This window comes from Rhinichthys klamathensis, unplaced genomic scaffold (assembly GCF_029890125.1).
Source record: "Rhinichthys klamathensis goyatoka isolate OS25496 unplaced genomic scaffold, OSU_Roscu_1.1 h1tg000058l_1, whole genome shotgun sequence".
In the NCBI taxonomy this organism is placed as follows: Eukaryota; Metazoa; Chordata; class Actinopteri; order Cypriniformes; family Leuciscidae; genus Rhinichthys; species Rhinichthys klamathensis.
Genome location: NW_026606603.1, coordinates 695,760 through 723,464, shown reverse-complemented (window position 1 = coordinate 723,464; position 27,705 = coordinate 695,760). Strand labels below are relative to the sequence as shown.

General features: G+C 38.5%; 1 protein-coding gene and 1 long non-coding RNA gene across 2 annotated transcripts in view; both read right to left on the bottom strand.

The window, feature by feature from the left end:
* The window catches only part of LOC130083762 (intelectin-like), a 247,556-nt gene that overhangs the window by 87,396 nt on the left and 132,455 nt on the right, over positions 1 to 27,705 (bottom strand). The window lies entirely within an intron of this gene.
* Positions 3,680 to 4,544, bottom strand: LOC130083766 (uncharacterized). Its single transcript, XR_008806865.1, has 2 exons — positions 4,479 to 4,544; positions 3,680 to 3,747 (listed from the first exon to the last, which is right to left on the bottom strand). It is a non-coding gene; the product is annotated as an uncharacterized LOC130083766 (long non-coding RNA).

Here is a 27,705-nt window from a genome sequence, read left to right as displayed (position 1 = left end):
TCAAGATCATTTTCCAAAAACTCCATTTAATTGTCTCAGCAGCAGGTGATAAGGTGTAATGCATTTCCAGTTCAAACTGCCGAGCCAAACAAAGCTACAGGAAAATGAATACATGATACAGAAAACATGTCATCCACCCTCTTGAAACATAGGACTACATAGAAGTTGTATAAAAATGACGTGTTAAATAAGTCAAAATTTTATGTTGAAAAGACGTCCACAAATGACCACGTTTGGACTATAGCCCTTACATGGAGGTCCCACCGACGTCAACATTAGAACATTAGACGTGCGGTAGACGTCTAATGTTGACGCCAAATGCATTACACCTTATCACCTGCTGCTGAGACAATTACCGTAAATGCAGTTTTTGGAAAATGAACTTGAACAGTATGAGAGCAGACTGTTCAGTTGGAGGCTGCTTCTGCTTCAATGTAATAAGGACTGCCACAGGAAGTCATTCTTGTAATAATGACTCACCTTTGTGCCATGAGGGGAGAATAATATTTTGAGAATTGTGACTATTTACCATCTTTTACTTTCAACTTTGCTTTTGTTTCTTTCTTAATGCTGTAACACCTCTTGTGGATGAATAGTCTATCTATCAAGATAGATAATTGGCATTGCTTTTTTTTTTTTAAGTCAGAAGGGAAGGAAATGTTTTGTCCAAAATAATTATTTATAGACTGGTCAACATGAAACTTGGGCTTACCTTGTATTGCTCTATAAATCTTTGTACCCTCTAAAGGGCGCTTCCCCCTTTTCCCCTTGCCCTTCAAATTAAATTGGGCCATGAGGCTGTTGGTAAAGAGCCTAAAGAAAAATAAATTTCAATAAATGAATGTGAAGGATATACAGTGCTATGCATAAGTTTGAAGACACCCATGCTAAAGTTTCCTAAAAAGATGAATAAAAAAAAAATCATCTTTTGGAAATTGATCTTAATGCCTTAATAAAAAAAAATGAGGAAAAGTCCAACCTTTAGGGACACCATTTTTCTTTGTGAATGAATATGTATCGTACATAAATAAATGTTATTTCTTAAAATACGGGGTGCATAAGTCAGGACACCCCTATGCTAAATTACCATAGAGGCAGATTTATATTTTTAAAGGCCAGTTATTTCATGGATCCAGGACACTATGCATCCTGATAAAGTTCCCTTGGCCTTTGGAATTAAAATCACCCCACATTATCACATATCCTTCACCACACCTAGAGATTGGCTTGGAGTACTTTCCATAAGATCATCTCTCAATGCAAATCAAACCAGCTATTAGGCTAACTGAAAATTAGCTATTCTGAAACCCCGTATTTTAAGGAAGAACATTTATTTATTTACGATACATATTCATTCACAAAGAAAGATGGTGTCCCTAAAGGTTGGACTTTTCCTCTTTATACCGTACATTATTACTACCTCGTAATAAGGGTTACACATGCATCATGTTGTGGGAGAAAGGGGGAATAGGGAGCTGTTCCTTTAATGTTGTAAGGACGGGGAATTGTAGTCCGAGTAGAGGGAATTATGGGTAGGGTAGTCCGGAACACGCATGGCCGCGTGTGCAGCGCTGAATAGAGCGGAGGTGTATTTTTCTTTCTTTTTGTTTCTTCTTGTTACATTCAGTGGAAATTAAAGGAGTATTTATGTTTACTGCAACATTGAAAGTAGTGATGGGCAGATCGAGGCTTCGTGAAGCAATGAAACAGTTGAATCAAATGGTTCATATTGTTTCGAATCAATCCGACACCCGTCTCCACGGTGACACCTAGTGGTCACTTGCAGGTGTTGATCTGAAACAACCTTGACGAGCCATGATTTTTTTTTTTTTTTTTTTTTTTTTTTTTTACTTTTCTAATATGTGAATCTTGTAACCTATAGACTCCTCATTGTGCATAATGTTATTTTGGTCCTGCAAAATGAATATTAATAAAATAAATCAAGCCACAATGTCTCACTTTTTTACATATTTTTATTTACTTAGCCTACTTCTTTTTTTTACAGATAATTTCTCCAGCCTTTGAAAAAATCCTCTCACAAGGGACACTTGTTGCTGCATACAAAGATATATTTTAGCTAATACATACAAATGAGGAAAGATTACTGCTCTCTCTTTCCAGTAAGTTAGTGGATCATGAGTTCTGGGCAAATACGCATCGTTGATGTATTTTTTCACTTCCACTGTGGCATCAGCTGTAGCATTGTGTATCATCTGGGTTTGATGATACGAGTATCAAAAAGTTCCCATAAACTGTCCTGTGTTTCTACTGGATGATGTATTGTTGCAGTAGGCGAGCTGCCGATCACAATACACACATCTCACTTTATTTGGGGTTTCTAAATGTAAATGCTCCCACACCACAGATGTACGGCATCTCTTCTGGGGAGCCTCCATTTTATCTATCTATCCAAATCTATCTAGATATGTATCTCTAATCTATCTATGTAATTAGATATGTAGGCCTATAATAAATTATAGCCTATATATAACATTGATATGAGTGATCACCTGGATTTAGACCTGCCTATATTGTATTTATATAAAGCGTTCACGTATTTCCCCAGCGTCGAAATCAGGCACATATAAATGTCAGGAAACACAATGGCTGCGTGTCAATATCCATGGATCACTGGATCTTTGGTAGGCCTAAATTGTAAGGAACACTTATATCGAGTCCAACCATCGTTTGTTTTACTCTCGTTTCCGCAGTTTCCCCTATTAAATCCAGTCACGCAGCAGCTCTTTTGCCACTCAGTCCAGCTGAGGGGGGCGTGTTCCGGCGGGAAAGTGACGCTAAGGCATTCCCTCTATACAGAGATGGGAAGTTAGGAGTGCCGTCGCGACTGTGCTGAATGCTGATGCTATCGCCCGGCTGGACTTTGCATTTATGGTGAAATTACTACATATTCAGGTCAGTCTGTGTTCATTTTGACCACGAACCGTGCGCTGTCACTTTAATTCAGCGTTTGTAACACAGCAGAAATGGACTCGGTGCGGAAACGATCTCTGCACTGCTGTATAGGCTACGCACCGCAACTGGAACAGATCGACCGTCGACGGACCGCATCCGCGTGCAGTGTGAAAGCTCTAACCTGTTAACATGGGTACGGAAAAAATATGCACCGCATACGCACTGCAAACCCAGCAAGCAATTTTGCGTCTAAAAGACGTCTAATAGTCGTCAAAACACAGCCCAGACGTCTAGGCTAAATCAAGGCTAAATTTGGGCTGTCAGTGAAAATCTAATAGACGTCTAACCAGAGCCCAAGAATAGACGTCTAACCAGCCCAAGAATAGTCATTAATTAGACGGCTATTGAACGACTACATATATACGTCTAATAGACAGTGCATATGGGTCTAGGCTAAAACAAGGCTGAATTTGGGCTGTCAGTGAAAATCTAATAGACGTCTAACCATAGCCCAAGAATAGACTAGGCATCAATTAGACGGCTTTTAAACGACTACACATATACATGTAATAGACAACAAAATTATGGCTAAAGGATTCTTTTCACTCAAATATAACAGGTTCTCATAAATGACAATCCATCCAAACAAATTAAATATAAAGGTTTTATTTAGAAAAAGAACATTAACAACTTACAAAAATATCAAAAACATAAAAATGACCAAATCAAATATTAAAAATACAATATAAAGTGATTAAAAAAATGGAACATCAACAACTTAAGATAATAAAATATAAAACTCTGTTGCTGCTGGGAAGTTGGTCATCACGGCATCTGCCAAATAAGAAAAAAATAATTTGCACAAGAAAAGCATTGTTGACAGTTTAACCTCAAGTGTGCATGGAATAATACATTCATCTGTACTATTTTGTGTGTACAGTATGTGTTCTGTTTAGGGATTAATGTACATCTGAGCTATTTGCATTATTGATATAGGCCTACTGCTGGATAATTTCTATAATTGCTTATTTTATATAGCCAATCATTTGTATTTTTATGCTGTATTATAAAATGAATTTGAAAGTTTCAAACTTTAACGAATGAAGGCATTCTGAATGAAACTTCATCTTATTGTGCTTGTACAATGACAAATATTATTCTACTCTATTAGCTTATGCTCTCTCTGTATGTAACAAGCTTCAGACAAATTCAACATTATAATTCAAATCAATGATGGACTTTGTCAAAGATGAGAGCTTTAGTGAGGGAATGCTATTTTCATATCATAATGATCTAAAGAAAAGAGTAAAATATAATTGTGGCTTTCATAACACTTTATAATAGGTTGCACATGTTTCATATTTACACCTTTGGATTCAGTTAATTCGAGTTTAAGAGCACATGGAAACATGGGGTTACAGTAACTGTAACACGTGCATGTACCATGATACACTGTAAATGTCATGATTCCAACAACACATGATAACAAATAATTTATCTAAAAAATTAGCACGTCAAAACGAAAACACAGATACTTACAAGACAAAAGTAGGAATGTATTTTACCTGTTCTCTTCGACCGACAGCTGAATGCAATGCTCTGGCTCGTTTGAAATGTTTCAAAATGGTGGAAATGTATCGCGCGATCACGAGAACGGTGATCTGTAGTAACTATCAAGTCTCGCGTTGCCAGTAATGACTACTGGCAACGCGTAGTCAGTTGGGCTGTTGCCATCTAGCGGTTGAGAAATGTAATTGCATTTTTATTTAATTTAAAATGAAAGACAGACAAATAATATCGTAGATATTATCGTACAGCGTGGGCGAAAAACATGTAAACAATTTTAAGACCATTTTGGCTATAATAATCGCTGGTCACTGATTCTTGAGAGTCGGGACAAAACATGTCCCACAAAGAAAAGTCTAATTTATAGCAAAAATTAAGAAATTCATCAAGTATGACATACTTACAAAGTTAAATCTAAAGGAATTGTATATACCTATCTGATTTTTAGAATAAACTTTTTTATCTTTTTGGGGAAAAGTTGTTTAAATGTATGGTCTGTGGTTAGATGGTCCATGTTATTGCACTTGTCCTCAGCAAGAGGTTACAATATTAACCATCCCAAAAAACTTTAAAAAAGCTCTACAATTGTGAAAACATATATATCAAATAAAAGATAAGGGGTATAAATATAAAAAACAATGCATGAAGTGAACATCAAACAATATTTTCCATAAATATCTGCCTATTAAAGTTGTGTCCTCAGTTTCTGTCAACTCCGTCAGATTTTTTCATAAAGCTCTTTAAATCAGGAAATAGCATGGTCAGCTATATCCTTGAGGACCCCTTTTCATCTCCCTGTCTGTGGTGAATGCAGCACTACCACACATGCTCTGGAACGTTTTACATTTTTTTATACTTTAGACAAACAATGTCAATATTCCTATGGTCACAGCTGCACCATGTCAATACCATCTTTCTGTTAAGATACTTTTTTTTAAACCATAGTGGATTGAATTTAAGCATTTTAGTGAGGTTATTGGGACAGCTAGCAACTGAGGAAAAACTACCTAGATGCAGTGTACAATACATGTTTTGGCGGGAAAATACATGCCCTTACGTCAACTCTGTCAGACGTCAACTCCGTCAGAACATAGAACCTGACGGAGTTGACCTGTAGCTGACGGAGTTGACAAATCCACCAATAACCTCTTAATGTGCGAATATAATATTATTTGTGAATATAGTGAAGGGTTAAACTGTTATTTCAGGGTTTTATTTACACATAAATGCACATACATAGCATGCATTACATTATTTAACCATACGCATGTCCGACGCCTGCTGCTCAAAGCATAAGCACAGGTTAGACAAAAATGAAATCTTAAGTAAGCTAATTGAACCTGATTCTAAGCTACAGATTATGTGTTGCAGTATTGTTGTCAAGGAATGTCAATTTAAGATCACACCCAGTATAAAGTAGGCAGTGCAGGGCAATCACACATCCAACACACCCAAACACACACATACGCACACACACACACACACACACACACACACACACACACACACACACACACACACGCCACTTTAAAGTAAATGGCTACTTACAAAGGAGGAAAGGAAGAGGAGAAGAGGTGGATGAGAAAAAGGAGAGCAGGAAGTGGTATAGGGGAGGTAGATGAAAACAGAGGGGGAGGAGGGCCCCTGGTTTCCCTTGTTGTTGTTTTTTATAGTTGGAAACGGTGTAATTTATAATAGTTGGAAACGGTGTATGTGCTTATAGTTTGCTTTACAGTAAGTTCAATACTCTAATAACAAGGAGTAGTTTTAGTAGTAGTTTAAAGAGCACATCTGTTCAATAATCACAATGCACACACATTTTTTGTCAACACCGTCAGTTTTTCATCAACACCGTCAGTTTTCCCATCAACACCGTCAGATCTTCATCAACAGCGTTGGATGTATGTTTTTGTTTTTGTAAATTTTTGGGGGAAAAAAATGTTCTTCCTTCAGTTTATGTTGTTTTTGTAATAAAGGACCATCTGATCTACATCATCTTATGTTTTATTTATTTAAGGAATTTGTTTTTACAATATTGAAATTAAAATCAAAGTTTGGAAATGCAAATATTTAGAAATCTGAGTTTTCAGAATAGTGTGAAATCACAACTTAAGTTTATATATTGTATTTTTTTTACATATCAGAGTAACTAAACACTATTACAATATACTTCAGAAATTTAGATTCTTTTTGGATTGGAAGAATTAAAATTGTATACTTTTTAGTGTGTCTGACGGAGTTGACACAAATCCAGTTCTGAAGGGAAACATGTTTATTTGTTAAAAATGTGTTTTTATTTAGAACCTGTTCCTTAACATGGTTAAATAGCTAAGACCTTTCTCTGCAGAAACATACAACTATAATTGATATAGTGTGTATTTAAAAAAAAAGTTTTTTAAAACGTGTTTTGTCCCGACTCTCAAGAATCAGTGTGGTCTAAATCAGGGCTAGCCAAGCCGTTAAACACCACTGATTGCCTCGATTTCGCCGGGTGGGCTAAAAGCAGACTGCACTAGCCCGTCCAATTCAGAGCTAAATCGTGACCACAGATCGACCATGTCATGAAATGACACTGGCACCTTGTAGATGCGAACATGATGGGATAGGCTATCAACCATCTCATGCGTTGCCTGCCCAACAATTAATTAAAACTACAATTAATCATGTTTCGACTATAAGTGGGCTATAAATAGCCGGGCTGATCACGAGCTAGATCGTGGCTACGCACAGCCTACACATAGAAAGCGTCACAAAAATGAAACCAAATACCTTATAATCACAGTTGACTTTGCTTACATGATGGAATATCATAGATTTTGCAAGTTATTTTGGAAAAAAATACATGTAACCAGATTCATGTTATTTTGGCTAGAAGTGGGTTACACATAGCCGGACTATATCGGGTCTATATTTAACCTAGAAGGTGAAATGAGGGCTATTGCTTGCTGGGAACGTAATGCATTAAGCCATGTTAGCGTTTCAGAACATCCACAAGGAGCCGGGTTTCGTGACATCATCGCGTACAATAGAAGTCCCATTTCATTGGCTAGGCGCCAACCAATAAAACGGCTGTAAAACCAATACCCCCCCCCCCCCCCCCCCCCTCTCTCGCCAGCCCGCCCGCCCGCCACTCTCTCTCTCGCCCACCCGCCAGCCACTCTCTCTCTCGCCCGCCCGCCACTACTGAGTTACAAGTGCACAAATCAGTTTTGCACCTCATATATCGCGAAAAGAGTAGCAAAAGTCAAGGCGCGAAATTTGAACTTGCAGTGACAGATTTGAGAAGTTCCAAGTGCCAATTTGAGGTTGTACTGCGAATTTGAATGTTAGAAGAAGTGCAAATATATTTTACATGTTTGTGACTGTCATTGTAGAATGGCATTTTACACATTTGTGACTACTTGTCTGTCTGCAGCTTCAGATTCAGAATACAGGTTTGTGACTATTGTCTGCGAGTGCAAATTTCAACATTCAACTTCAGATTTTTATTTTACAGGTTTTCACATTGAATTAGTGTTAGCCTACGTCATAAATTAGTGTTACCAAGCTTGTCAAGATTCCTGGTGCGCACATCGGCGCATTAATTTACCAGTATAGATTACTGAGTCGAGTACCTGTTGATTTACAGTGTTTGCTTCTTTTATTTCCTTCAGTGTTTGCTTCCCTTTTTACTAGGCTATTTGTGAAAAATACTATTATGCGATTACATAATCAAGAAGTCGCCATTTACAGTAGGCTATAAGTCTGTTTTAATTAGAGATTTTTTTTTTTTATTCATTTTCAAATTATTTATCCCTAATTTATTAAATATTAATTAAAATACAAAGTATAGCATACACTCACCTAAAGGATTATTAGGAACACCATACTAATACTGTGTTTGACCCCCTTTCGCCTTCAGAACTGTCTTAATTCTACGTGGCATTGATTCAACAAGGTGCTGAAAGCATTCTTTAGAAATGTTGGCCCATATTGATAGGATAGCATCTTGCAGTTGATGGAGATTTGTGGGATGCACATCCAGGGCACGAAGCTCCCGTTCCACCACATCCCAAAGATGCTCTATTGGGTTGAGATGTGGTGACTGTGGGGGGCATTTTAGTACAATGAACTCATTGTCATGTTCAAGAAACCAATTTGAAATGATTCGAGCTTTGTGACATGGTGCATTATCCTGCTGGAAGTAGCCATCAGAGGATGGGTACATGGTGGCCATAAAGGGATGGACATGGTCAGAAACAATGCTCAGGTAGGCCGTGGCATTTAAACGATGCCCAATTGGCACTAAGGGGCCTAAAGTGTGCCAAGAAAACATCCCCCACACCATTACACCACCACCACCAGCCTGCACAGTGGTAACAAGGCATGATGGATCCATGTTCTCATTCTGTTTACGCCAAACTCTGACTCTACCATCTGAATGTCTCAACAGAAATCGAGACTCATCAGACCAGGCAACATTTTTCCAGTCTTCAACTGTCTAATTTTGGTGAGCTCTTGCAAATTGTAGCCTCTTTTTCCTATTTGTAGTGGAGATGAGTGGTACCCGGTGGGGTCTTCTGCTGTTGTAGCCCATCCGCCTCAAGGTTGTGTGTGTTGTGGCCTCACAAATGCTTTGCTGCATTCCTCGGTTGTAACGAGTGGTTATTTCAGTCAAAGTTGCTCTTCTATCAGCTTGAATCGGCCCATTCTCCTCTGACCTCTAGCATCAACAAGGCATTTTCGCCCACAGGACTGTCGCATACTGGATGTTTTTCCCTTTTCACACCATTCTTTGTAAACCCTAGAAATGGTTGTGCGTGAAAATCCCAGTAACTGAGCAGATTGTGAAATACTCAGACCGGCCCGTCTGGCACCAACAACCATGCCACGCTCAAAATGGCTTAAATCACCTCTCTTTCCCATATTGACATTCAGTTTGGAGTTCAGGAGATTGTCTTGACCAGGACCACACCCCTAAATGCATTGAAGCAACTGCCATGTGATTGGTTGATTAGATAAATGCATTAATGAGAAATTGAACAGGTGTTCCTAATAATCCTTTAGGTGAGTGTATATCAAATCTCTGTCATTCAGCATTGATTATTATTAAACAGCAAATCTTCACACAACATGACACACACACACATAGGTTTGTTTAACAGTTCACGTTTAGGCTATATAATATTTACAATTACCAAAAATATATTTTGCACAGAATACTTTAAAACGCTCAATTTAATTGACAAATTACCATTTTTTTTTAAAGGTTTTAATAAATTAAATGTATATAATTACTCACTTGAGTTGAGCATGATCGATGTACAGCAGCTAAACTGTCTTTCTTTATGCGGGTGGGAAAATCCAAGGTGTCTGTTATGTCAGAGGGTATGAAGCCATATATGGTCTGTTACGTCAGAGGGTTCTGAGCCATATATGGTCTGTTACGTCAGGTCAGGATGAGCGCGATTGTCCCTCCGTCCTGCTGCTGGTCGGACACCGGAGCACGATATTATTTAGCTATGCCACGACGTTTTGTTTTAATGAAAACAGGAATAAAAGCGCTTTCGCTTAATAGACTGTCTAGATTTGTCAATTTATGCAGTGCAGCGATTTTCACTTAAAGGTGCCTTGTGTAAAAAAAATCAATTCAAAATCCACATATTCCATATCAGATGGGGGCAGTATACCTCCAGAAAGTTGGCCTACTCTAGTCCGTTTTTTTGTTTCGGGTTGTTAATCTTCTAAAACCGTCAAATCGTCCGCTTTGTCCCGCCAAAGCCTATTTTGATCGGTGAGTGATGTAGAATGTTACTGCGCTTGACAGGGCGCATAACGAGCAGAGAGAGAGAGAGAGAGAGAGAGAGAGAGAGCGCCCCGGCCGCGCGCGCGCACTCTCACGTCTTCAAACAACACGAGCGTGGCTGTCCTCCTGCTCTCTCTCTCTCCCTCGCGCATATTAATCAAATCAATTGACACGATCGAAAGACCGCAGTTCATTTGGAGATTTTTAGAGATTAGAGACTCAATGAACAACATCTCAACACTAAATTATAAAGGGCGGTCTCATATAGACGCGATTGACATCAGGTTCAAGTACGCCCACAAGCCGTGCGAGTTATTCGTGTACTGCAGTTTGGCTGGTGGTTATGTATGTTGCCCGCATACCGCCTCCCATGGCCGAAACTGGTATTATGACACCGGCCGGGCCGGCGCTAGTAATTTAGCATGCTAATTCAGGTTTATATCTCGGCAGCTGTTGGGAAGGAACAACCAATCAGATTAGTTGTTGCTCCATTGCGTCAATCACTTTCTGTTCCTGATGAGCCTACCACGCTACCACTTGGGTTTCTCCAGGATGTGCACTTAACTTTACTTCCATGGTCAAAGTGGATATGTTTAAGTTGTGCGTCAATGATACTATGTAAGTAATTTACTGAGTGTTTCTATCGGATGTCAAATACTATGAATAATCAAACCATCGTGAGTTCGTTTGTCTGAGGTGACGACGATCTTAGATTCTAGCCTAAGATGTTCATTTAACATGGATATATTCCAAATATACTTGAGTTCAGAATAATAACGATCACTGATTAATGCTTTACTGTGTATAAATGTATGTTTAAACAATGTATAGATCCGTTCTGTGATTATATAGATTTGTTAGCTTATTGTGTAATGACTGAGCAAAGACATTTCGGATAATTCAGTTTATGAGCGCTACGCGCCACCTAGCGGTAAAAATCGCTATTACATTGTATAATGTTATGTTCATAATAGAATGATATTGGGATAAATGCCAGCTGTTATTAATGATAATGGAAATGTTTGATATTTTCTAATTAGTGTTATTATTCACTGTTTCAGACCACACAACATACTACCTCAGATACCATGGATAGTGCCATTCAATGTCCTGTGGTCTGACTGTGCCGTTCATTGTGCTAAATATTCATGCTGGACCTAATTAAAACTGTTACTTCTGATTCCTGCCTCCTGTGTTCTGACCGGCACACCAGTGCGAGCACAGCTATATTGAACCAGTGCAATACAGTCCTAAGCAAACTCATCAATAGCAGCACTATAACTTGTCATTTTTTTAAAGGTGCAAAACGCAGGTTTCTGAGTTTCTGCAGAACTACGCCCCCTCTGGCGACAAGCGAAACTGCAACCAGAGTTGTGCACGCTCATAGACCACACGCACACGCACGCATGCACGAGCTGTTCATAACTAAAGGAGCATCTGCTGTACAGATCTTTGGTGTACAGTACAGCCAAAATGTCTTTAGAGGTAATAAAGTTAGTATCTGCAATTCATTTCAAATATATGGAAGGAAAGACATTTGAGTAAATTACTCTTATGTGTGAGGGGAAAACGGGGGTAGTAGAAAACTTTGTTTATGTGTTTACTGTATCTGTATCCACCTATGATTGTATTTTTATGAAAACACGTTCATGAACAATATAATTGATTACTTCGCAATAGTTCAAAATAATAATCATACCGTACACGGTTGGTCAACAACGTTCATTCAAATGTCTCAAGGTAATAAACAATCAAATGTCACCATGACGTTTTCATAAAAGCCAAAACAGGCTAAGCTGCCGAAGACTTGCGGGGTTCAGCCTGTGGTATTGATCTGAGAATATTCCAATAACAATACATCCTTTTTCTTGTTAGAATTTACTCAAAATTTGTGTCTAATTATCGGTCATATTTTTCAGCATGTTATCACACTCAAGAATCTTGACTGTTTTGCTAATCACTAAACTACATGTAGCGCTGATTTATTTAGTAGATATTTTGACAGGGACAATACACACTGACAAACATTAATGTGAAATGTGTAAATACTTGTATTGACACATTAACATGTATTTTATCACAATACCAAAATATTTTACGTTTTCCTCGTTTTGATAGAATACGAGCTCTGACCAATTTGATGTTACTGTGGAGAGAAGCACTGAGGATAGCAGTGACAGCAGTGAAAGGATTTACAATTTACTATTTTTACCGAAAAAGACAATATAGCCAATGCAACGGCGTTCTTCCTTGTTGGTCCGAACACAATTCCTAGTTTATGAAACTGTTCACTGACAATGGTATAAAATCAATACTGATTGTATATGTATCTAGCTTACGCTAAAGCATTACACATTTTACGCATCGTCATTTGTTGTCATACATAGATTGGCCGTATCAAACATTAGAGACTGGGCTATATCTTACCGTTTTATCAAGAAAAAAGCCAACTGAGGATCCCGTTTGAGACCAAGAGCAGACCGGAGATCTCTCCATTTGTTGAATACCTTCCCGAGGTTGACTCTCGTCTTACTCCGACGCCTGTCTGACTCCAATTTGGCCCTTTTGGTGGCACTAGACAAATTTTTTCCTTTTTTTACTTTACGTGGAGTTTGCATTGGGGTTTGGAATGGACTACAAGCTGGTCTCTTTGTTTGAATCCATCTTCTACTTTTGACGCACGAGTTGTCTTCGCTGATGCGGAGAATGGCGGCGCCGGCGAATACACAAACCTGCGCTACCCAGTCTCACACCCAAGGCGTCATCTAACTGACGCTTTTGACCATGTTTGGCCATGCGTCAATATGCCGACGCACAGGGTACCCCTTGAGCGTCAATATGAGACGCGCCTCCTAGTGGTCTAATCCTAACCCTACCCCAGACCTAAACCTACCCATAACGGAAGCGTCATCTAACTGACGCTAAAGGGTGCGCGGCATTTGATGACGCCCGAGGATGAGCGTCTCATGTTGACGTTTGGGGGGTGGTGTGTGCGTCGGCATGTTGACGCATGGTCAGAAGCGTCAGTTAGATGACGCCTTGGGATGAGACTGTGTTGCTACGCGAGACACAGCCTGGTGAGCGTGAACGCGCATGACGTCACGCCCAGTCTCAAATTCGAGCCCGAATCCCTCTTATATATTTTACTGTACAGGATTATAGAGGCAATCTCAGTGCGCAGAGAAGGGCTCATTCAGCCCATCAGGCAGTTCTTTAAGCATGTATAGGAAGAAAAACAGGTATTTTTAACATGAAAAGTTGCGCAATGCACCTTTAATGACATCATTGCATTTATTTCTTCTCATTCTTTTGATACGTCTAGCTCATTTGTTGGATATTTTTACCTCAATTTTTACATATGGCACCTTTAAATAGATTTGTTCTGTCGTCATTTACTCACCTTCATGTTGTTCCAGTCAGACATAGATAGACATTGACAATAAATCAATCATAGCCTACATTTTGCTAATATTATACAGTTACAAATTAATGGATTCACAAAGCTTTCACAGAACCTCAAGAGCACTTGCAAAATGAAGGACTGAGCCTCTCTTCATACAGTAGCCTATCTCATGCACACACAGAATGCAAATCCATTTACCGATTTATTAATATTGCACAAATAGCCTAACTAAAAAACACTTGTAAAATCTCTCCTATAGCCTATCCTTTATGCCTCTTGTGCATTTTATTAATTCTGTGCTGAAAAAAAAATAACTGCATCTGACATTTAATAAGTGCTTCATTTCATTTTTTTAATGGTTTTATTATAACATTTTTAATTAAAATTTTACATTTTAAATACTAAAATGATTTGATTAATAAAGTCAAATGCTTTTAGTTTGGGAAACCAGTGTACAGTGAAACTTCAAAGGTGTGGAAATGTTGAGGTCAGAAACTATTTAATACAAAGTCAATAAAAATATAAATTTCTAATTTGATTGTCCTGCTGCTCTTCATCATCTTCATCATCATCATCATCGCTCACACACACTCTTCCTCGTGTGTGAGTGAGCATGGCCGCACTGAACTCTGGGCCGGTTCTGCTCGGGTCTCCTCTACAGAAAGAGGAACATGATCCATTTCTACAAAAGATGAAGATCAACTTAAACACACTCTATTATTTCAGTGCAGATCTTCATTCAGAAACTAATGACACTAAACTCATGTTTTGACCGCGAGTGTGTTAATAAATGAATAATATGTTGTGTAAAGAATAATCATACCCTCAGAGGAACAAACAGAAGTCCTCATCATCTTCCAGAGAGCAGACAGACAGCAGGACACTGATGGACACACACTCGAGCCTGAAGAGTCTGGAGAGGGACAGATACAGTAACAGATACACAGTGACAGTCTCGCGCCATCTAGCGGATGGATAATGACCCTGTAAATGTCGTCACTCTCCAAATTGTCAGGGAGAAAGAAAAAGTCCCCAAAATAGAAACGGTAGAATGCAAGCTTGATGTCAGTAATGAGAGTGTGTCTATCTAGGTTGGAAAGCAACTATTTGCTTGAGACACTGCGACTTACAGTTACATTATTAAATGTATAACATGTAACAATGAGCAATACAGCTTTTATTAATCCTTGTTAGGCTACTTAATAAAACACAAATGTTAATTTCTGAATTAGTAGGCTAGATTTTGAAATGAACATGCACTAAGATTAATACATGCATGTAGAAGTCATCATAGTCCTAAATGAAAAGCTTATTGTAAAGTGTTGCTAAAAACTCTAAGCTATCAGTTACATTTACACAAATCTCTGTCAATCAGCATTGATTATTCACTCTATTGTAGAGCTGTTTAAAAAATAGGGTTGTTTAACAGTTCATGTTTTACAGTTATAATATTATTCACAATTATCCAAATATATTTTGCACCGAATAAGCCTAGCCTACTTTAAACTTTGCTCTTCTTAATTTACAAATTACCATTTTTATAAAAGTTTAAATAAATGAAATATATGAAATAACTCACTTGTTGAGGAGTTCTGCATGATAAATGTAGGCCTGGAGTTTGTTCAACTTGAGTAGCTATTTGATGTTGTGGCCAGAAGAGATGTGCAGCGTGCGGGTCTTTCGCCGCAGTAACCCGCCCTCCACACTCCCAATCTCGCACACTCATTCGTAGAGTCACATGTCAATCACTGTGAGTAGCGCAGGCGGGTGCATTCCTCTTTATTACTTACTGGGCCAACCGGTCCGGCGACACTTGCTCATAGACTTGCGCAATAAAAAGCGGATATCTCTGGAAAACTGGATCATTTTAGGTTTGTTGCTTTTCTGAAAAGGTGCGTTTTACAGTTTTTACAATTGATGTCTGTGTTTTGCACAAACACTTTAAACATGTTTTTATTTTAATTTTTTTAATTTTTTTATAAATGTAATGAAAGTTTTAATCATTACAATGTAAAATGTTGTAATTACTTGTAGCTATTTGAGTTCTAAATAGGCTGCTGAAAAAACAAATCATTTTCTTTAGTCTGTAGGACTCTGACGTTTTTTACTTAACATGTTCAGAGCGAGAAAATCCCCATGACTGTTAAAATCTGCACTGCCTTTGATCTCTTCATGTGATGGCCCTACCTATTTTTTTCCCTTTTTTTAATTAATACTGATAACGGGAACAAAAGAGAAAGCATACGTACATCACATAATATCAACCAAAACAATAAAGGAGACAATAACAAAAAAAAAGAAAAATAATTTTAAATAATTTAAAAAAAGAGGTAGGGCCATTACATCACTTTCAAGTTTCAGTTCAAGGCGGTAGTCCAAAACAGTTCAATCTAATCATTAAACAAGTTAAAGTTCACTTCAAGAATGAACAAAGTGGAGTGGATGAGTTTGAAGTGCGTTTGAAAAAACATTTTCAGCATTATATATATATATATTTTTTTATATATTTTTTTATCAGTCCTGTCAATCGATTAAAAATAACTAGGCCTAATTAATATTTTTTTCTGTAATTAATGATTAAAACATTGGAGTTTTTAATATTTTTATACTGAATAATTGTAGTTACTCTCCAAAATAATGTAGCCTACGCAATAGTTGTCAGTAGAATTTGCGGGGGAGGGGGATCACCCATATTTTCAAAGTTGTTAGTCATACGTTTTGTTCTAAATTGCTGCAATAAATCGCAGTGTTAAATTAACTCTCCTGGTGTATGTGTACTTGTACTGTACTGGTGTATATGTACACAGGAGAGTTCATTTAACACTGGGGATTTTGCTATGTGACATCACCATATGACACCAAACACCAAAGAAAAAAGGGCAGGAGGCACACACAATTTTAATGTCTACTTTTTTTCTTTCTTTTTTTACTCTTTATTCAAGTAGTTTGTTTGGACAAGTACTTTTTACTTTACTCACACTACATTTTTTGGAATGTAATAATGGGTACTTTTACTTGAGTATATTTTTTACAGTAGGCTACTCTTTCCACCACTGTTTAAAATATGCTGACTTTTCTAAACATATGTCTACTTGATTGTTAAACGCAACAGCATGAATATTCATGACTTTTAAAATGAAAGAAATGTGAACTTTATTCGTGTGATGATGAGGATCAATTCCGGGTAAATCTGACATGAAATACTTTGGTTTAACAATATCTAAAGACTCATGTACGAGAGAACTATAGAAATAACATAAACAAATAATTAGACAATTATTTTATAATAGACTATAGACAATTATTAGACAATCTAGTATCTTTTTTTAAATTGTAACTAATACATTTTTTTTTATCTAAGTCACGACTGCATTTTTACTCATCTTATGTTATGTCAGAACGGCCACTGTAGAGTTCAATTAAAAATCTTACTAGCAACATTTCGAATAAATACTGTTAAATATTTTGAAACCCCTAACAACCTCAAATTTAACTTTGGTGATTGTATTAGGCATAAGATCAGTAATGAATACATCCCACATAGCAAATGTTTTCTGGCCCAGCTCCGGGCCACACAATCACTTTTCCCTCGGCCCAAGTACCGCAAAGAATGACGGTACTGAAGTGGCCCAGAACTGGATTAAAGACAAGGGTCACACATGGGCCACAACCGGCCCGAATCTCAGCCAGTTAATCACCCTTAACTGGCCCTGAAGTGGCCCAGAACTGGATTAAAGACATGGGTCACACATGGGCCATAACCGGCCCGAATCTCAGCCAGTTAATCACCCTTAACTGGCCCTGAAGTGGCCCAGAACTGGATTAAAGACAAGGGTCACACATGGGCCATAACTGGCCCGAATCTCAGCCAGTTAACCCTTAACTGGCCCTGAAGTGGCCCAGAACTGGATTAAGGACAAGAGTCACACATGGGCCATAACTGGCCCTGAATAGGACCAAAACAGGTTTTATTTTTGGTACCAAGTTTCAGCCATAAGTTAACCTTATCAACACCAGAAACCACAAAACTGAGCCATAACCCAGCCTAATCTTACCAAACCATATGAACAAATAAGTCACAGGAAAATTCAATTCTGAAAATTGCTTTATTTAACAATAATGTACACGCCAAAAATACATTTTTAAATTACATCTAGAATTGTGTAACTGTGTGAAGGCTATTTTAGTACATTCAAAGCATAACATCTTATTAGCACCTCAAAAAAGTGCATTTAATTTCAAAATGTTCTTGTCTGTCTTTAACAGTTACTTATTGTAGTAATGCACAAGCCAAAACATTTAATAATAATGAAAATTCACATCTAGAATTATGTAACTGTGTGTAGGCTATTTATTTTTTTTGTACATTCAAAGCGCAACATCCTATTACCTCAAAGTGCATTTAATTTCAAAATGTTCTGGTCTGTCTTAAAGGAACACTCCACCGTTTTTTCATATTAAACTATGTTATTCCCTTAACTAAGACGAGTTGATACATACCTCTCTCGTCTCAGTGTGGCACTCAATCGCTCTGGCGCGCGGCAACACTTTGATAGCACTTAGCTTAGCCCAGTTCATTGATTAGGATCCAAACATAGATGAAGTTAGAAGCGACCAAACACCTCCACGTTTTCCCTATTTAAATACAGTTACACGACCAAGTATGGTGAAACAAAATAAAACATGGCGCTTTTCTAAGCGGGAAAAATGGATAATAATGTATGGCGGAATAGCACTTGGACTCGGCGCAGTAATATAACTATCATCGGGAGAGGATTATGAGTGATGATATTACTGCACCGAGTTGAAGTGCTATCAAGTGCTATTCTGCCATACATTATAGTTATCCATTATATGTTATAAGGCAATAACATAGTTTAATGGTCTGTTTAATATATTAATGGTCTGTTTAATAAAAAAAAATAAAAAGTTTAATATGAAAAAACGGTGGAGTGTTCCTTTAAACAGTAGCTTACTTATTGTAGTAATATTGTAGTAATACAGCTAGAGTTGTGTGACTACTATTTTAGTTGCCTGAACAGCCAAGTATACAACATTTTCCAATTCTAACTAAATTAATCTATGAATGAATCTAGCACTGAAATGTAACCATATTATAATGTAATTTTACTCTCAACAAACATAGAGCAAATTAAAACAATTACTTAAAACAAATTTACACATCAGAATTTTTGTATGTGTGAGGGAGAAAAAAATTGTTCTTAGGAAGTGAAGTCCAGCTCTGCAGCCCCTCTTTTCTCCTCAAGCGCTCTCTCCTTCCTCCATCTTTATCAGGAGCAAGCTGAAGCCATCTTGTATAGTTGCTTCTATCTCCTGATCGGGAGCATGTTGTGTCAGACGATTTTTTTCTCACAGCAGCTAAAAGACAAAATATTAAATTAATACAAAATTAATAAATACATATACCAACATTAATCCACCTGTAAATAAATGTAGGTAACAAAATAAAATAAGGTTGCTTTGGTTACATTTTATACAGGAAATGGTTGCTTATAATGTGGCACTATTGAATGACTGTCAAAATACTGTTGTCAAACTCACAACAGTATGACAACAGTATTTTGACAAACAAAACCTTTTTAGCAAACAAAAACCTTAAAAATGTTTAGATATGAAAACTGTGGTGTAAACACATGCTTATCTGTGAATTAACTTTTAATTTATTAACTGTTAAAATAAAACGGCAATTATCCACTAAAGGAATAGTTAAACCAAAAATGTAAATTCTGTCAACATTTCCTCACCTCCACTTGTACGATGCCTGTATGAGTTTCTTCCTTCTGTTGAACACAGCAGAGATTAAAAAAATAAATGTTTAATCAGTAGAGAACCACTTTCCAATTTAATGTTACATTCCAGTTACCTGTCTGGTCACCAACATTCCTCAAAATGTGTTCTTTGTGTTCATCAAAAGAAACCAACTCATCCAATCTTAAGAGAAAATGATGAGTACATTTTCAGTTTTGTTTGAACTTCCTTTAAAAAACAAGAACAGACATACACACACACACATAAAATAGCAGACATATCCTCCTGATTATCAAAGTCACAGATTAGATTTAGATATAATTAAATCTGATTATACAACCATTGAATCACTTTGAGCTTTAAAAGTCAATTACTGTTGTTTGTTGCTGATTTCGCTGTGATTTGTCCTATCATTTTAACAGCATTAACTTACATTACATCGCACCGGTCGCGTCAGTCTGTACTCGCATTCTCAAGGGGCAGTGGATCCGCTACCATATAAGCAAAAGTTCACTTCAATAAAGAACAAAGTGACATCCGAGTTTGAATTCTGGTATTTAAAAAAGCACAAAGAAAGAGAGCGACGAACTTCACTTACCTGAACAGCAGTTGTCTGACAGTGACAGACTTCTTCACCCTTCAGCGGGAGAAATTTCAAACGACGCATACATCACGTGAACCTCATTCACCAACCAGAAAAGCTGCTGTTACCGTGGAGATCGCGCCAAAATAAACATTTTTTAAATGATATTTTTTTTCAAACGTTTTTTAATAAACTGCTATATATATATAGTACGTTTTTAACATGATTTTGTGGTGCTTAAACTAAAAAGTATGGAAAATGATGACTATTTTGTATGTGAATTCTTTTTTCTTTAAACTATAAATTTATTTATTTTTAAAAAATCAATTATCATGTTAGGAAAATGTATATTTTGTTCAGGTCAAATGGATTTGGGAATTGTTTAATGATTATTGAATTTTGTGAACATTGCTGAAAACTAATAGGCCTAGCAGCCCTAAATACTTATAACTGTCCAGTACACAAAGGCCCATAATCGCTACACTGATCTGGGCCATAATCGCTAAACTGATCTGGGCCACACACCTCCCATCCACAATCGGCCCAAATGTTGTCTGCCGTCATGCATGCAGTGCCATCATTGCCACGCATGGCCCAGAGTTGGCTGACATGATCTGGGCCACACACCTCCCATCCACAATCGGCCCAAATGTTGTTTGCCGTCATGCATGCAGTGCCATCATTGCCACGCATGGCCCAGAGTTGGCTGACATGATGCATGCCAGTGCCGGCAACACGCCAGCAGTGCCATTTTGAGGCCACATTTGGGCCAAGTCTGTTTGCTATGTGGGATATTGTGATTGAATTTAAAGCTTTCCTGGTGTAGCCCCCGAACCCCCTATACCTCATATTTGGGACCTCAGTGATTATAAAACCTTTATAAGTAATAAACAGCCGATATCATAGTAATATACATGTTAAGCGACTAGTTAAGAGTGAGAATTAGACCCTAAACTAAAGTGTTTCCTTTTTTTAAATCATACACTCATTGGAGGCTGAGCCCCCTACAATTAAACTCTTAGAATCGCCCCTGAACACTGACTCTCAGTCTTTATTCACCCTTTTCTAACGTTTTCTCAATAGAATTCATAAAAAAGAACAGAATAGAATAGATCGATCAGTGTGACAACATGCCCCGCCTGAGCAACTGGGATTTAAACCCGGCTAGTGTCTTCTTCTGGTTAGATCAGCATTAAACTATATCAACTTTTAAATAACAGATAGAAGATTAAAATTATGTCTCATTTAAAATTTTAAAACACAAAAAATAGAAATTAAAATTTAACATATAAGAGATGTACTTTTGCTATGTTTAAATAAATGTTCAGTGATATCTAAGATTTCTGAACGTTGTCGCAATTTTTTCTATAATAGTGTTGATATGCCAACTAGTAAATGTGAGTCGGCATGTGTGGAAGTATTTTAAAGTGTGTTATAACGAGCCCTGTGTTTGTGCCTGCTCACCCTCTACGCTTTCCCCAGGAGATTCATAACTTTGGTGGTGTTGCTTTTTATCTTCAGCTAGAGGCTCAGAGGTCAAGATTAGTACTAATATGTGCATGGTTGAGGGTGAGGTTTTACTGGAAAGTGACTGCCTTCCTGGCCCGGTCTTGGACTTCAGATGGACGAGGTCGTCTAGTGTGCTTCCTCAATGCGCTTACAGACAGACAGAATTTGAGGGACTTTTTTTTCTTTCTTTTTTTTTCATTTATTGATTTTATTTTGCATATTCTAAAAATTTGCTGTTGCAGTCTTGCCAGTGTGTGTGTGCCAGGGGGGGGGGGGGGGGGGGTTGTGTGTGTGACTGATTGTTGATTGACAGCAGTGTTTCAACACAGACCCGCACTGAGCGAGCTGTCATCATTCCACCATTGTTGATACGCTGGAGCAGAATGTAGGACACACACGGTTTACATGTAATGCTCCACAGTCCACACGATGTGCATTTTGACATAATTGTCAAAATTAATGATCTCTAGATGAATGATTTCAACATTCATCTAGAGAAGCCGTATGCTACAGACTTCATCTCTCTCCAGCCTCTTTCGATCTCAGACGGCTCATCACCACAGGTACTCACAAGTCAGGCAACCAACTGGACCTGGTTTACACACGCAACTGCATCACAGACAACATTTTGGTGAAACCTCTCCACGTTTCAGATCATTTCCTCATTACTTTCAATCTACAACTCACTACCCACACTCCACCAACTCCCCTACCAGTTACTTTCAGATGAAACCTCCGCTCACTTTCTCCATCCCATCTTTCCTCTGCTGTGTCATCCTCTCTTCCCTCACCCTCAAAATTCTCATCTCTGGATGTGAATACTGCAACGGATACTTTATGCTCCACTTTAACTTCTTCTTTAGACACTATCTGCCCTCTCTCCTCTAGGCCAGCACGCGCCACTCCCTCTAACCCGTGGTTATCTGAGGTTCTTCGTGAACACCGGACCAAACTCAGAGCAGCGGAGAGAAAATGGCGCAAATCGAATGATACATCTGACCTGAGTATGTATCAATCTCTGCTCTCTGCTTTTTCTGTTGATGTTCACGCTGCAAAATCTTCATACCTCCACAACAAGATCAACACCGCCCCTAACACACGAACACTTTTCAAGACATTCAACTCTCTCCTCTGTCCACCACCACCACCACCCACCTCCTCTTTAACGGCTGATGATTTTGCTAACTTCTTCACTAAAAAAACAACAACTATCAGCAGTCAGTTCTCTAATCCACACACACAGGGACCTAGACCAACCACTCCCACAGCCAATAACCTTCTCTCCTCCTTCATTCCACTAACCGAGGAAGAAGTATCTAAACTTCTCCTCTCCAGTCATCCTACCACCTGCCCTCTAGACCCCATCCCCTCACACCTTCTACAAGCCATCTCTCCCACACTTCTACCAGCTCTCACACACATTATCAACTCATCCCTACACACTGGCATTTTCCCTACAGCATTTAAGCAGGCTCGGGTAACTCCTCTGCTTAAAAAATCAACATTAAACACATCACTTCTAGAGAACTACAGACCTGTCTCTCTCCTACCATTCATTGCAAAAACACTTGAACGAGTTGCTTTCAACCAAGTATCATCTTTCCTGTCTCTGAACAACCAGCTGGATGTCAACCAATCTGGCTTCAAGAAAGGGCATTCAACCGAGACCGCATTACTATCAGTCACAGAAGCCCTGCGGATCGCTAAAGCTGCTTCCAAGTCATCAGTTCTCATCCTCCTGGACCTCTCTGCTGCCTTCGACACTGTGAATCATCAGATCCTTCTGTCCACCCTCTCATCACTGGGCATCACTGGAACTGCCCTCCACTGGTTTGAGTCCTATCTCACAGGTAGGTCCTTCAGGGTCGCATGGAGAGGTGAGGTATCCAAAGCACATCAACTGACCACAGGCGTTCCTCAGGGTTCAGTTCTCGGACCGCTCCTCTTCTCCATTTACACCACATCACTGGGACCCATCATACAGGCACATGGTTTCTCTTACCATTGCTATGCTGATGACACCCAGCTCTACCTCTCATTTCAACCAGATGATCCCACAGTAGCTGCTCGAATCTCAAGCTGTCTGGCGGACATCTCGGCATGGATGAAGGAACATCACCTGCAGCTCAACCTGACAAAAACTGAGCTTCTCATCCTCCCTGCTAATCTGTCTCTACAGCACGACCTCACTATCCAGCTAGATTCTTCCTCAATCACCCCATCAAAGTCGGTCAGAAATCTTGGTGTAATCTTTGATGACCAGCTGACCTTCACAGACCACATTACAAAGACAGCTCGATCAAGCAGGTTTGCTATGCACAACATCAGGAAGATCAGGCCTTTCCTAACTGAGCATGCAACACAACTTCTTGTCCAGGCCCTGGTTATCTCTAGGCTTGATTACTGCAATGCTCTTCTGGCTGGACTTCCATCATGTGCAACTAAACCTCTACAAATGATCCAGAACGCTGCTGCTCGTCTGGTCTTCAACGAGCCCAAAAGGGCCCACGTCACTCCTCTGTTCATCTCCCTGCACTGGCTACCACTCGCTGCTCGCATCAAGTTCAAGGCTTTGACGCTTGCTTACAGATTGACCACAGGCTCAGCTCCCTCCTACTTTCACTCGCTCCTACGAGTCTACATCCCTACCAGAAGCCTACGATCAGTCAATGAGCGACGGCTCGTGGTACCTTCACAAAGAGCCACAAAATCACTCTCCAGAACATTCTCATTCACGGTTCCATGCTGGTGGAATGATCTCCCCACCCTCATCCGTAATGCAGAATCCCTGACAGCATTTAAAAGACAACTGAAAACTCATCTCTTCCGTGAGCACTTAACTTAAAGTGAACTTAAACTTTAAAAAAACCTTTAAATCCTCACTTGTCTGGTTTATGCTACTCTGAGCAATGTTTGAACTTTGTATTTTGAGCACTTCTTGGGTTGTTATTGTCTCTTCACGATGACTCGTTTGGTTAGTCCTCAGATGTAAGTCGCTTTGGATAAAAGCGTCTGCTAAATGACTAAATGTAAAATGTAAATGTTGTGTGTGTAGCTGTGAAAGAGAACTGAATTCTCGATCACACACACATGTGAGAGACGACATCTGTGGACAAACACATCATCTGTGTGGTTTTAGCACGAGCACCACAGTGAAATAATAACTACATCTGATAGTTTGGCAGTTCATTGCAGGGGCGTAGAATTTAGTAGGGACGTGTCCCTACCAATATCCAGTGACACTGATATATCCCTAGCAATAATTTCGATCAAAACTTAAAATATATTTATATATTGGTGTCCCCGTCCCCACCAATTTCAAAATCAAACCTATGCCACTGGTTCATTGGCATCTAAGACTACATTCACACTCAATCCAAATCATCTTATGTGTGATTAGAATCTAATATAAATTATTGTCTTTCATTTTCTGGAAAACCTGCATTACTGTCTATGGCCATAAAACAACACCAGCTCCATCGAGGCGTTTTAACACAGATGTTGTCTTACATCTACCCATAATGCTGGACAAAGAGATTTGGGCCCGGTTTCACAGACAGGGCTTAGATTAACCAGGATTAGCCCTTAGTTCACGAGTTCACACTTACGAATGATCAGAGAGTAAATGATTATGCGTATTTGGCGAGCTCGGAAATTGGGCCCGAACCCAGAGTCAGAGGCGGACAGAGTACAGAGCTTTGTTACTTGAGTAAAAGTACAGATACCCATTGCTAAATTTTACTCAAGTACAAGTAAAAGTACTACAGTCAAATGTCTACTTAAGTAAAAGTACTTGAGTATCAAGAGTGCAAGAGTAGATTTTCTAAATATTGCATTAGTAATATACTGCCACAGTGCTTACATTTATGCACAGAAACGTCCTACATGGAGTTATGAAAAATGTTAATGTTAATACCTTGGAGAATGTAAAAGGAATTGAAAGTAAAATCAAGTCATTTTCATCTTTTTACCATGTTGCTTTATTTAATTTAATTTAATTTTGGGGGGGTCCCATCTTTAAATGCGGGGACAATACACACACACACACACACACACACACCACATGTAAGGGTGGCGCTGCCAATAAAACACCTAAAAGCTGTCACAAAAAAACGGCAAAAGGAATGATTATGAATATGTAAAATATAGCAAGGAGATATTTTAATTGTTTATTAATAAATTAATAAACACTTGTTAATAAACAAGTGTTTTCTTTGTCGGCTAAGATGAAGTTGACGATGCTGACTCGCGATATTCAGTAGTGAACGCGCCAGAGAGAAATGCACATTTCATACGGATAACATAAGCAGTCTGTAGTCTGTTTTCTTTCGTTTTGAATTTTTCTGTTTAAAAGTAGACATATCTGTGAGAGGCAAGTAGGCTACCTTATACACTGAGTTTCGGTTCATTTATGAGACGAGATCCAGTTCACGTGCCGGCGCCTCCATTTCTTATCTATCGTCTGCTATATTTACTTCTTATTTATTAAACCCAGGCAATTGGTTGATGAAACATTGATTAAAATTAAGATACAATTAATGCAAAACGAAATTCAGGTTAAAGAAAGGTTTTGTGTTTTCTGTTTGATGTCTCTGTGAAAGTTTTAAAGCATTTTTTATGCCACTTTCAGAGCGCTCACGTCCGTAACGGAGAACACGTCCATAACATTGTTTTTTCCTCATAAATGCAAACCCGAAAAATAAAATAAAACAAAATTAATATTGTATGTAATGTGGAGACTGAGCGCCAACCCTTCTTCATTCGCTGGGTAGTAGCCTACTTTGGTTTGCGCAGTGTAATTCACATAATCAGTAAAAATATATTTTGCCTCCTAAAGTTTTTTTTTTAAGAAATCAGAAATCCCTCTGGCTACGCCACTGCAACTTTTGAACCTGACTGTGTTAAACACACCACATACTCAAGAACATCAAACCAAATGCTTGGCTTACATTAATGTGTAATATAAAATCTGACCATGGAGTTGACTTTGGCGGAAAGCTGAAAGTGATTGCTGATAGGCTGTCCCAATCAGTGGCGCCTGCACAATCCAATCACGTTTGAGAGGGAAACAACAAATTGAGGGTTTCCGAGATTTTTTTTTTTTTTTTTTTTACTCGGGTACTCACGGTTATGGATAGAAATGTATTGGAGTAAAGAGTACAATATTTGCCTCTCAAATGTACTTGAGTAAAGTCATGAGTACTCCCCAAAAAATGATACTCGAGTAAAGTACAGATCCTTCAAAATTGTACTTAAGTACTGTACTCAAGTAAATGTACTCCGTTACTGTCCGGCTCTGCCCAGAGTACTCCCCCTATCTCTGTTTAGGAAGATAATCAGGCAAGTGTGAGGAGATGGGGTGGTGGAGGGATGCTGAAAACTGTCGAGAACTATGGGTGAGTCGATTGCGTATATTTATGGGCTTTACTCATGCTGATTGAGTGGACCTGTTGATTACTGACAGCTGGTTGGAATGACTTGATTGTTGATCATTAGAACGTGTTCCTCCCGAACCTAATTTTAATAAAACATCAATTCAAGAAGGACTGATTTAAGTAGCTTTTATAAACGTGCCTTAGATAAAACATTACTGGTGTGCATCTCGAGATAAACAATGACACTGACATGTTTGTAGAAATGTCAGTGTGAGTTGCTTTCAGGTAAAAGCTCAAACAAGTATTTTAGTCTGAGACTATCTTAAGCCTGGTCGGTGAAACCGGTTATGTTTAAAGGTGCAGTACGTAAAAAAAAATTTGTAGTTCACTTACCAAATCTGATCAGGGCTGCGTTCAGCGCCGACAAAACGTTGCAGAACGTTTTTTAAACAGAAACGGTGATGCGTTGAACGCACTGTTGTGATGACGCAAGAGTTGCAACTATGGCAGCTGAGAAGGCTTTTTGTGTTCTTTGTGAAGAATTTTCGGAGCCTGATGAAGTCGGTATAAATATGTTTAATACTACAAAATATGCCCGATGTTACAGTTACTGCACTTGCCGCCCAGAACACAAGAGAACATCCCAATCGAGTGAAGGGATTTGTGGAAACTGAAATGGAAGCACATCTTACCTAATAAAGACTAAAACACATCTATTTAGCCTCACATTCTTGTTGTTCATAATGTTTCATTAATACCCTGTATTTTCTTTCTCATTTTTAGGAAAAGCACTTTACATGCA